The sequence below is a fragment of the Triturus cristatus genome, chromosome 8 (genome assembly GCF_964204655.1).
Source record: "Triturus cristatus chromosome 8, aTriCri1.1, whole genome shotgun sequence".
Taxonomy (NCBI): Eukaryota; Metazoa; Chordata; class Amphibia; order Caudata; family Salamandridae; genus Triturus; species Triturus cristatus.
Genome location: NC_140591.1, coordinates 1230634846 through 1230648163, shown reverse-complemented (window position 1 = coordinate 1230648163; position 13318 = coordinate 1230634846). Strand labels below are relative to the sequence as shown.

At 45.7% G+C, this 13318-nt stretch overlaps 1 protein-coding gene across 2 annotated transcripts in view; it reads right to left on the bottom strand.

Annotated features, from left to right (window-relative positions):
* SYTL5 (synaptotagmin like 5) overlaps positions 1 to 13318 on the bottom strand; it is a 725724-nt gene that overhangs the window by 429450 nt on the left and 282956 nt on the right. The window lies entirely within an intron of this gene.

Below are 13318 nucleotides of genomic sequence, written 5' to 3'. Positions count from 1 at the left end.
GCAGGGCGGGCCTCCAAGCTCGTCCTGTGGGGAGTGATCGGAGTTGCGCTCACCAGCGTGCCAAGTGTTGTGAGCGCCGAGCAGGGAGAGCCCTCCTATATCCGGAGGAGGCACTGGGGCCGTCGGCACAGCTGTTTCAAGAGATATGGCCCCTGACGCCTGCGACGTGGCGGTCCACTGCCGGCACTGAGGAGGCCTGTGCTGGCCCTTCTTCCTGCGCATCTTTTGGGACAGACCAGGTGAGGAGGTACGCACCCCAGTTGTCCCTAGTTACCTGGACCTTCGCCGGTTACTGGCCTGGTCGTACATGGATCCTGCCCACGGTGACCCAGGGGCATAGAGGTGGTCATTACCGGAGGTGGCGAGCACAAGAGGACCCCTGAGAAAGCGCGACGCACTGCTGTGAGGCCTCGCAGCCGGAGTGTGCGAGTTTTGGCCCTGCCGCTGCCGTACTCCATTGAGCTTGCAGTGTCCGGTCCACCACGCATAGCTGGGATACTCCTTTGCAGCTTGGCTGGGGACTTGCTGCCTTGTCACCCTGCCTCCCTTCACGACCTGACACCTTTGCCTCCTCCCAGAAGGCCCTTGGCCCGCATCGCTGTCCATTGCCCACGAGAGGGAACTCCACTGACGTCTGACGGTGATTGTGGGGGGTGCTGGCCCGGTCCCATCCCTGCTCCCCTGGTCACGTTTGGTTCACGAAAGCTGGGCCATGGCTGGAGGTCATGACGCGAAGCCAGTGGTCCAGGCCAAACTGAGTAAATTTGCATGGGATAAGGCCTCTGTGGCAGAGCTGGAGACGAATGCGGCCGCAAGGGAGCAGATGCGACCCGGAGGAGAGGTGAAAGAACCTAGGTTGCAGGACATTCTTGTTGCCATCATGTCTGTACGTACCTCGTTGGAGTCACGGATCGACTCTGTATCCTCTGAAGTCTCCCTCATACGTGCGGACATGCACTCCATGAACACCCGGCTGAGGGATGTGGAAATTAAAGCGAGCTCCCTTGTCGAGGACTCGTCAAGATGGACGACCTCTGGGCCCACACCAACAAGCTAGAGGTGCAGCTGGATGACTATGAGGGTCGCTCCTGATGCAACAAAGTCCGCATCCTGGGAGTACCGGAGAGGGCGGAGGGGCCGGCACCGGACCTGTTCGTGGAGGAACTGATCACTACTTAGAGAGAGTGCACAGGGTAGGCCTAAACCAGGTGTCCCTCCACGCCCCATGTTGGCTAGGATCTTTAATTTTAGGGATAGAGACATCATCCTTCAAGCGGCCAGGTCGGCACCCACATTGGATTTCCAAAATATCGGGGTTACCTTTTTTCCGGTCTTCACCCTTAAAGTACAGAGAAAGCGCCGCAGCTTCCTCGACGTCAAGAAAGCACTTCGTGAAAAAGACCTGAAATATGCCATGCTCTTTCTGGCCAAGCTGAGGGTGGAATCGAATGGGGAAGTTTGATTCTTCACCACCCTTGAGGAGGCCTGGGTCTGGTTGGATGGATAGCGCACTGTGGGCCGGAAGGTCAGCCGTGCCTGAAGGACGAGGGCCGATAAGGGCACCGATGGACCTGAAAGCGGCTCGCAGCCTGGGGAACTGGAGGTGGCGTCTGGAGGGTCTCAGTGACTGGAATGTATGTTTTACTCTTTGAGGGCTGGGGAACTCTCCACTCCTCGCAGGAACTGAGTTGTGGTCAGGACCCTCTCTGTGACTGAACTGCTTTTGATCCACGATTTCTATATTTTATTGTGATGGGCATAAAGTGTTTTGATATTGATTGGTGCCCACGAACGAATTGGGCCTAAAAGTGTGATTACCAGTTGCCCATATCAAAGGGGCGGGTGCCCAGTTGGTTACACGCACCCACAAGTTTGAGGGGTGGGCGATAGGCACTCTGCAACTTTGGATGGGTGGGACGTTCTGACACCGCCATACAGGGAGGCAGGGAGGGAGATCTTGGCTAGCGAGTTCCTGGGCACTTGCTGGGGAAGGGGGGGGGGGTTGTTCTAAGTTGCATTGGCATGTTCGACAGGCTCCAGGTATTGTCGGGTGTGGGTTCCTTACTCTTGGTATATATATTTGTGATGGCCCGGGCGTCTACGGGATTGTCTCCTCCTGAGGGCCTCCCCGGTGGGTTTCCTCCATGACTCAGGGTGCTCGTAAGAAGAGGTGATGGTAACAACATTTAGACAGGAGCTCAAGTTGCTGTCGTGGAATGTTAACGGCCTGGGAGATAAGATCAAGCAAGGGGTAGTTTTCCAATTTTTAAAGCGTTACTCCCCGGATGTACTTCTCCTACAGGAAACCCACCTGCTTGGGAATGTCTGCAAGGCCCTGTCGTGCTGGGGCTTCCAGCTGGTGGCCCACTCGGCTTTCGGCTCTGGTTCCCAGGGTGTGGGCATATTGGTTCAGAAGTTGTTCCCCATGACTGTTCCGCACAGACGTCTTGGGTAGATTTGTGGCTGTCTCCGGGACTTGGGAAGGGCTCACCCTCAATCTCCTCTCTGTCTACATACCACAGGGATTGCACACCCAGGCCTTCATAGATCTTGGGGACCTCCTCCTGAACTTACCCGATAGCAGACTGTTGATTGGGGGCGATTTTAACTCTATTGTCTCTGACTCCCTCGACCACTGGCCCCAGGGGGCTCTACCGCCCTCCCGCAGGCAGATCCACAGCTTTCTGGGGGCAATGGGCCTGGTGGATGTATGGAGGAGTTTGCATCCGACCGAACTACAGTACACCCATTTCTCTGGCCCTCATGGCAGTATGTTCCATATCGACTACATACTAATGCTAGCGCGTCAACTCCACATCGCTAGGGATGTACAGCACCTTGCTAAGGGGATTTCTGATCATTCACCTATTCAGTGTCGCCTAGAGGTGGGTGAGCCCACAGTCGGCCATATTGCCCCGATCAACTCCTGGTACCTCACGGCCCCCCAGACCAGGGACAAGGTCCTAGAGGAGTCTGAACTTTACTTTCAGGAAAATGAGGGGTTGGTTGCCTCGATGGTTACGCTCTGGGAGGCCTACAAGGTTGTTATACGGGGGGTGGTGTTGGCTCAGGTCACCGGACAGCGCAGGGAGAAGGCAGAAGACGTGACGTGATGTCCCTAGAGGGTGAAAGTTTAGACCTAGAGGACACCGTCCGGGCGCAAGACTCGGCAGAAGCTCACCAGAAATTGCGTATAAAAGTCAAGGAGTTCTCTGACCTAGCAACGGAGGCCGCTAAGACGCACTATAGGGCCACGCTCAGCAGAATCTACGACGTGGGCGACAAGGCTGGCACATTATTGGCTTGGCTGGATCGCAGAGATAGGGCCCAGCGGGTCGTGGTTGAGATAGAAACAGACATGCAATCTTGCCTCACCGCACCGCAGGACATCGCAGATGCTTTCGGCCTTTACTATCAGTCGCTTTACACATCCCACATGTCGCATATGGAGGACGAGTCTTCCTCGCTTCTACGTGATATCTCAATGCCGTTGCTTGCTGAGGAGGAGTACTCTGACCTCGACTGCGACATCACTTTCGTAGAGGTAGAAAAAGCAATCCAAGACTTACGTGGGGGGAAAGCATCAGGCCCTAATGGTCTGCCCATTGAGTTATTCAAGCTCACAGCGAGCAAGACGACTCCTTATCTCACCGAAATGTACCGCAAAAGTAAAAAAGAGGGTATACTTCCTGAGGACCAGCGACTCGCCAATATTGTTGTAATCCATAAAGCAGGCAAATCAGCTAACAAGTGTTCATCTTATTGGCCGATCTCGCTGCTTAACTGTAAAGCCAAAATCCTAGCGAAGGTTCTTGCCACTCGCCTGCTCGTGGTTCTCGCCCGCCTGGTCCATCCAAACCAATCGGGATTTATGCCTGCTAGAAATACCTCCCTCAACCTGCGTCGGCTCCACGGTGTATTGTGCCGGTCGACACGATTAGGGAAGACGCGGTCGTGGTATCCCTTGACGCTGCCTTGGCGTTCGTCACCATCGAATGGCCCTACATGTTCACAGTTCTTCGTAAACTTGGCTTCTGGCTCGAATTTATTAACTGGGTGCGGCTCTTATACCATCAACCACTTGCCCAAGTAGTTGTTAATAATAGGAAATCTCCAGTGTTTGTTCTCGGCAGGGGCACCAGACAGGGTTGCCTCTTGTCTCCGCTTCTCTTCGCCTTAGCCTTAGAGCCTTTGGCGACATGGGTTCGCCAGGACCCAGCCATAAGAGGCCTTAAATTGTCACCAGGCTGGGAGGAATGCATTTCGCTATATGCGGACGATATCTTGCTTTATCTGGCCTCCCCGGCGGCCTCCCTCAATGTGGTATTAGACATATTCCACGTGTTTGGTAGGTTTGCGGGGTACACGATAAATTGGTCTAAATCTGTGTTATATGTCCTTTATGGCAAACGGCCTTCCCTCCCACGGGGTTAACAATTGGCGGAGGCTGCTGATGGCTTTAAGTATTTGGGGATTTGGGGCTCAAAAGATCTATCTAGATTCTACACTTGTAACCTCCTGCCGCCTCTAGAGCATCTTAAATCGGACGTCCACCACTGGAAATCGCTGCCGCTGACCCTTCTGGGACGAGTGGCCCTATTGAAAATGATGTCCTTTCCCAGACTCTTATATGCATTGCAGAACACCCCACTTCCTGTCGCCACCTTGTACTTCAAAGACATCGATGCTATCATTCGGGACTTGTTGTGGGAGGGTAAACCACCTCATATCGCGACACACAAGCTCACGCTAGGATGGTATGATGGGGGAATTGGGCTTCCGGACATTAGGAGGTACTATTGAGCATCGCAACTTGCAGCAATCAACCAATGCATATACAGACCATAGGGGGTCCCCACTTTTCAGGTCGACAGGTGGTTCCTTCTGGGTGGTGGCTTTGAGGGTGCCCTCTATGTAGGATCTTTAAAACCGGCTCTGACTGGGCCTACTGGACACGCCATGCATGTATGGAGGGTAGCGACTAGGAGTCTGGGCTGGGAATAAAAACTCACACAGGCCACGCCACTCTGGTACAGTGAACAATTAGGGAAACTGATCCGCTCGAAGGGCTTCGACAGGTGGGATCTCATAGGCACCTCCAAAGTGGGTGATTTATGGAAGTTGGGTGACGTGGTCCCCTTTTTCTGATTACAGCAAGAATACGACCTGGCCCAGTCTGAATATTTCCGATATCTCCAAATCAGACATGCCCTACTAGCTGTGCTTCCCAGGGGTAGTGAGCTCCCCGGATCCTCCCCACTCTAGGATAGGATCTTAGACGGTGACCTACCGAAAAAGGCTATTTCACTCATCTACAAAAAACTCATTAACAATATGGCGGATCCCTTGACCCGCTTAAGAGCCAAGTGGGACCACGATGTGGCGGGTCTAGAAGATGAAGAGTGGCAGGCGGCAGTGGCCTCTCCCTGGGAGGTGGCCATCTCCTCTCGGCTGCACCTGGTGCAGTTGAAGCTTCTCCACAAACCTTACTTGTCAGGGCCCCTGATAGTTAGCATGGGTTACTCAACAGATGCTAGCTGCATGCGGCAATGTGGTCAGGAGGGGACTTTTATTCATACACTCTGGGAATGCGCAGTGCTACAGAGCTTCTGGGAGGGGGTGGTGCGTCAGATGGAGGAAGCGTTGGGGCAACAGATCCACTGTAATATTAAATTGGCACTGCTGAATATATGGGACCCTACTGACTTGAACTCCAGGGTACGAACATGGGTCACTTATGGGATGATGGTTGCGATAAGGAATATTGCTTGATTGTGGAGGGCACAGAACCCGCCGAGTGTGACTGACTGGGGCAAGGACATGGCCTGGTGTATGGTGAGCGAAAAGTCCATCTATGAAGTCAGGGGGTGCCCGAATAAATGGCCGCAAATATGATGGCACTGGAATGTCCACAGGGGAGAGATTTGTGAGCCCCAGAGAAGATGTTATCGGTTGAACCTAGTCTTGTATATCTGAGATTTTCAATGTCACTTTATGTTTCATGTTTTGAACTCTATTTTATGTACAACATTCTCTGCCATCTCGAATACTACTGTGTAGCCTATACGTCATGCCTTTCTTCAATAAAAAGAACTTAAAAAAAAAAAATGTATTGGATTATTTCATGTTTTTCTCTGCCACATTACCTTTCAAACCTAGTGTTTTTAGCAAATGTATTTGGAAAATGTTATTGTATGATGAATCATTGTGCCTCATTAAAAAGCAATCATGTGTTGGTGAACCACACTCTCCGGTCCCCGCAGGACAGTACATGACTCACTTCCTATGTCCCTCTCTTATCCGGGACTGGCCTTAAAACATTTCCAGGAGTATGTTTGCTTCCCCATCCAGCAGTACATGTCTCTCCAACTTCGATTCAATGGTGTTAAAAAATGCTTGACTGACATTGACTTATTAATTTAGAGGCAATGAGATAGCTTTACTGATTCATGACCATTTCAGTAAAGTTTTAAATATGAATTTCTGACACACCAATTGTACTGTCAGCTGAGAGTTATTCTGTTCCCTTTTCGGCCATCTCTTGTTCTTCTCTATGGAGGATGAAGATTTTCTTTTCATCCTTCGGCTTTAAGTTTGAGTTCGTGTTGAAGAACTCATGGTCTGAGCAACAGGAAATAAGAGACCTGCTCCCTGGTTCATTTGGGCCAATGTATAGGGAAACATACGTCCGATTTATAGAGCCTGATCTCATTATTTCTATCCCTCTTGTTAATACATTACTATAATACCTTTTATCCAGTTCCTTACTCTCTTTACCACTTTATTTCCTGCTCTTGACATTTCCTCTTTATGTGTGTTCATGGATCTCTTACTTTCTGAATCAATGTTTTCCCCAATCTTCTCTTGTCCTCTTATTTGACATCCAATTAACCACCTTACCCATCTTCTTCTTCTGCATTCTATTTGTTTCACTCACTACTGTCCCCACTCTTCCTTTGTGTAATGCAGCACACTTATCCATGCAGCTCCACATTTTTACATATCTGTCTCTTTTCCTCCAGCTCTTGCTCTCCTTATTCTTATCTCTCCTCTTCTCCATATTTTCACCCTGCCTTGCATTTCTGTAAATTCCCATCTCGTGCCTTTCTCATTTATCACTCCCTATATATTTCCATCTTTTTCTCCCAATCATCCTCTCAGTCACAAGACTCGATCCTGCATCATTTACACTATATTCTTCCTCATTTTGCTCTTTAGACTACAATTGTTCTCCCCTTTAGATTTCCTTTTCTTTTCACCTTCACATCCCCAATTAACACACATATTTTCTTTCTATATCAAATATTTATTTTGTTATCAACTGTTGACTATTTTAGATAGTTCCCAAAGGGATATTTGCCAAATTTTCAAACAACTAAACATTTACAATCAATGTTGAATAACACACTTTTTGGTAATTCTTGGAAATACATAAGAGTAGGAACATGACTTAATATAAAGGCTGAGATTATGTTTTCAGAAAGTTCTGAAACCAGTTGTCTATAAATGAGAATTCAGCATCAGCTTTGACTCTTGTTCTTGCATGTATGGAAGGGTTTTCCAGAGCTTGGCCGTAAGGTGAGGGAAGTAGCGACCACCACGCCATACTTTCTTCAAAGAAGACACATTAAATAGGAGGTGGTGTGAAGATCGCAGGTGGTGTTTATAAGTGTATGGGACTAGAATAATTATTAGGTCAGATCTTGTAAACCGTAGAAAATCCTATGAGTGAAGGGGAGAGCATTGAATTGCACTTGTTGCATGACTGGTAACCAGTATAGGGAGTGATGTGTATCTGCGATGTGATCAAATTCATGGAGTCAGCACAAATGCGTTTCGAATGAGGCGCAGTTTCAATAGGTATCCGGCGAGGCCCACAAACTGTTACACTAGTACAGCCACAATAAAGTATGTCCCGATGCTACTGTAGAGAGGTTGTCATCCGGCAAAAAAGGGAGAATCTTCCCAAGGATGCACAAACATCACGAGCATGTAACAACATGAACAAGTGTTAATAAAGAGGAGTCGCATTGGTGATGACTTAAAGCTCCTTAGCATGTTGGGCTGCAGCTGTAGGAGGGCATATTTGAGGACCACAACATATTATCCCAGCATGCATGATCATTGCCCAGAAGCAGAAGTTCCATCTTGCTGGCATTAAGTTTTAAGAAATTGTGGTTCATCCACTGTCTTTTAAACCAGTTGTCATTTTAGTGGCCATGTGTTCTAATCTGATAATAATCTGCATGTCATTAGCCTAAAAGATCTGATGAGCCGAGACAGAGGGTTAAAAAAAGGTGTAAAAGTGTTTGCGAGATGTAGAGGTATATTGGGGATTCAGGAGAGATTAGCTGCCCTACCGAGTTTTAGGGGGTAAATACAGCAGTTGGGCCCAATACAATAAAATCGAGTTAAAACAGACAGGAACTGTCTTGGCTTCCGATTTCAGACATATGGCTTATCACTACAGCATGATTCAATCGAAGGCAGCCAATATATCTAACAGGATCAGGCTTGCAGTGTCTGTTTCCCCCTGAATCTGCCACATTTGCTCCATTTCAAGGAAAAGGGCTTCTAGTGTCCCATCGTGTTTTGCAAAAGCTCAGCTGCCATCGGTCCAAGATCTTGGTCTTTCTAGCCATGAGATGTGTGAGGCCGCAACCTTTTGCAGGATTTGAGTGCAGGCTGGCTGTCATGTGACTGAACAGTTGCTGGTGGAGTCGCCAGGAGACAAGTTTGCTCATTTTTCGAGAAGGAAGAGATCACTACAAGTTTTCAATTCACTGGTACATAGCTATGGACACGCTGAAATTATACTCTTTAGTGACTGTGCTACATAGTCCAAGAGTCAGTTTCTGTAGGGCCTCCACAGAGCAGAGATACAAAGGGCACCCTTACTTAGGCTTTGTGGTGAGCTCCATTTGTATCAGTAGGTTGTAATAACTCAAAATCCGACTATTGGGGTGTAGAACTTCCAAGACAGCTAGGATTTGTAAACAAGCATTCGCAAATGCATTAGGTTTCACCTATGTGATTAATAATAAGCTGTTTTTTCTGTTTTTCTGTATTGTTCTCTATGTGTATATGATGTTTCTGTATGTTGTTATTGATTTTGACACTCTTTGATGTATTGTATTTATTGGTCTTGTTTTTACTGTGTTTGTGTAAACTGTTTATGCACCTCTAGTATTTACACTGCTTCGTCAATTCACATAACGCTTCTTAGATGAAGAGTTGCATTGTTTTTCTGTTCTTGTACAAAAAATCTAAAGATTAATTCAATGAGCAAAGTAAATATAAATCTCTATATTTTTTAAATAAAAACAAAAGAATGGTATAGAAGACTGTTTGCTTTCTGTGGGATAGTTTTTGTTTAAAGGGGTTTCTCTTGTGGTTATTGGCATGTGTTTTTCCTGCGACTTTACCCCGTAAATGTTATAGTACAGGGACCCTCTGATGTATTATTGGTTCAGTTCCCGGCACGTTGCTGTGAGGGTATTCTTGATCCTGCTTCAGGGTGCTTGTTTGAGTAGGAGAGTTTAAATTGCGTTTATCCTTATAATTCAAATTTCTTGTGGTTTTGATTCTTTTTATATATATTTTTTTCTTCTCTTCTATTCTATACTATTTTCTGATTTAATTTTATATTTCCCTTTGACTTTATATTGTATTTACTTGTTTGCTACACCTTGGTCACCATTAGTTCTGATTAATTGATCTTTTGTTCGCATCTACTGGGATTTTCTGGTGGCATTATGGATAAAATTATAACTTTCGGGTTTACTGATGAGGATTTTGCCAGACTAGTAGGAGAGAGCTCCACACCTGGCCGCCCACATTTCACCCATAAAGGCGAGAATGAAGAGTGAATTAAGCTTCTTAATCTTAAAAAGAAAGCAAGACGCACTGAGTCCCATGCGGAATTTATGTTAGAATACCTCAAAGCTGGGGTGATCCCTAATGGTCTTAGAATCAGGAATATACTGGGGCTTTTTATTGAAATCAGAAAATTCCTAGAACGTTGGTCGCTTATAGCCAACAAGTGTTCAAGAGATCTTATGATCCTGATTATTGAGACGGCCAGAGAGGTGGTTGAAGTGCTTATGAAAGAGATTGCTGATATTGAGGAGACTATGAAGAAAAACAACCCAGTGGAAGATGCTAAACGGAAGCTTGAAGATATTAATACTGAATTGAGCTCCTTTAGTGATTATCTTATTAAGAAAAAGACAGAAAAACTTCATAAAGATATAAGATACTTCTCGGAAGAAAGAGTCTACCCTTATTTAGGAGCACAATACTATAATGGTTCTAGAGATCATACTAACTAGCCGGACCATTAATACTGGTCTAGCAATAGAATTCTCACTTTTTCTGACACATCAGAGTCCGAGGGGGAAGGAGGTCAAAGTTAATTTGACAACTATGGCAATAGGAGAGGTGCCTTTGAGGGACAAAGAAGAAATACCCTATTTTTAGGCAACCGACGAGGAAATTTGAGAGGGAGATACAGAACCCAGGAGAGGAGACGGTATCAACAAACAGAAAACAACACTCCACAATTCCTACAAGCCAGACGGAACCAATACTGGAGAGAATAGATTCTGCATTCCAGGTTGAACCTATCCCCATCTTCAACCTCTCTAAGACTGTGTTGGATACTTATTCCAAAGATCTCCTAGCTAGAGGCCTTTCTTTTATACCTAGCACGGGCCTCAATCGCTTTGAACTAAACTTAGACCTCCAATCCTTTTTCCGAAAATCCGTCTCAATAGATTCTTTGAGAATCGTGAATTGAGAGAGATGGATAATAAATCTGGACTCAAACCCAAGTCCATATTTACTCCAAGCTTGGATGAGGTTGGCCCCGAGGTAGGGATTGTTGAAAAAGTTGTTAACACAAAAATCAAGAAAAGGATGAGATTTGTACCAAAACCTGCATACAACCTTAACTATGACGAATACAAAGCTTTGAAGTCTCTTGCTAACAACAAAGAAATAACGATCAAACCTAGCGATAAGGGTGGTGGGATCGTTATCCGTTATAATGGACTGTGACCAATATAAGGCGGAAATTTACAGCATGCTTAGTACCCCAGAGAACTATATAAAAGTCAAGTGCTATCCCGAACAGAGAATTAAGAGCAATATCTTGGATATCACCAGAAGGGCTTTAGACAAGGGGAGTATTTGTATACAAGAATTTGAATATCTGAATACAGATTATTTTCAGATCCCTGTTCTATACGGTCTCCCCAAAATACATAAAAGTTTGGACAAACCTCCATTTAGACCCATAGTCTCCACCATTGGCTCACTTACCGAACCTCTTTCTAAATTTGTCGATGTGTTCCTGGCCTCATTAGTCAGTAACCTTCCAGCATTTGTGAGAGATACGGGGCATCTGATTAACAGAATTGAGGGCATGGAGTTTAACTCTGCCACAGATATCCTGGTCTCCATGGATATTGAGGCGTTATACTCTAACATACCCCTTACTGGTGCTCTGGAAGCTGTCAAAAGCGCATTGACTGAAAGCATGAATAACACGACAATCTCGTCATCTTGGAGTGTCTGGCTATTGTCCTCCATGAAAACTACTTCGAATTTGACAGAGTTGTTTACAAACAGACACTGGGCATCAGTATGGGAGCGGCATGTGCTCCTAATGTGGCTAACCTGTATATGGGTGCGTTTGAGAAAAAGTTTATCTACAATGAGGTAGCTCCATTCTCCGAGAACATTACCCATTATTACAGGTTTATTGATGACATCTTCTTTATTTGGAGAGGAAATGAGGAACAACTCTCTGAATGTATTCTTTGGGTTAACCTCTGTGACACGAACCTTAAATTTACCTCCAATACCAGCAAAGAAAAAATTTAATTTTTAGATATTTGGATACAGGCCATAGAGGAACATATAGAAGTATCATTGTATACTAAACCCACGGCCCGCAACACCCTATTGCAATACCATAGTTTTCACCCACGTAGCCAAAAAGATAGCATCCCTTTCAGCCAGTTCTTGCGTCTCCGCAGGAACTGCACTTGCATCCAATCTTTAGGAATGCATTCAGAGACTCTTAAAAGTAAGTTGCAGAACAGAGGATACCCCTACAGAATAATTAAAGAGTCCTATAAAAGGGCGAAGTACTACAACCGAGAGGCCTTGCTATTACCCAAGACCAGAAATATCCAGGAGAAATTGGTTTGTGTTACTAAACACTCTAATTTTAATAACAAATTGCGCCAAGCGGTTAACTCTTCCTGGCATATATTGAATTCTGGCAACCAGCAGAATAGCTTGCCCAAACCTATTTTTGCCTTCCGCAGAAATAGAAACTTGAGAAACGTGCTGGTTAAATCCATACTGCCAAGTAAAAATGAAATGGTTCAGCGTTCCATCACTGGTGCCTTTCCTATTCTTGGTACCCACAAATGTGGCGGATGTCACGCTTGTGCCTTTGTTAAAACCATCCCCAATTTGAAATGGGGCAAAAAGACTTTCTCCTTCAAAGAAATGACGAATTGCAGGACTTCAAACTTGATTTATCTAATCTTGTGCCCTTGTGGCAAAGGTTATGTGGGTGAAACTAGTAGAGAGATGCGGGTGAGATTTAGCGAACATAAATCTGCTATTAATAACAAACGTGTGGGAGCCCCTCTGGTGAAACACTGGCTTGACAAACAACATTCCATTAAAGATCTTGAATGGTTGATTCTGGAACGTGTACGTGTACCCAATGATGGCAACAGTGATTTTCTCAGAAAGAAAAGAGAAGTCTTTTGGATATTTACCCTTCAGACATTTGACAACGGTCTTAACGAATCTCTTCCCTGGGAAAATGCGATTTCCTGATACATAGGCTTGGACTGCTAAGGTGTAGTATTCATCAATATATGTTTTTTTTTTTTATGCCCATTCTTTCCTGAGGTATTTTTTATCAGACCTGGATATATATTTTGTTTATTTATGCCTATTCCAATATGGCTGCCACTGTTTAATTTTAGATGGCTGGCACTGAGTAACACGTAATGTGTCTAAGTATGTTACCCGCTCTGACCTCTCTCTTTTTTCATACTCTATTAAATTTAATTTTATTTGCGTAGATATAAAGCCGTTTTACTTTCCTCATTGTCCGATTATTCTTATTACTTTATTTCCTGTGATTTTACCAGCCGCGTGAAATAGATCTGGTTAGATACTTTTGTGTCCCTTTTCAGTGTCTTGGATTGCTAATTTTCCCTATCCAAGATGGTGGACGCGTTTTACTATCAGCGAGGAAGCCACACGGAGTATCGATGTCTGTATTCGC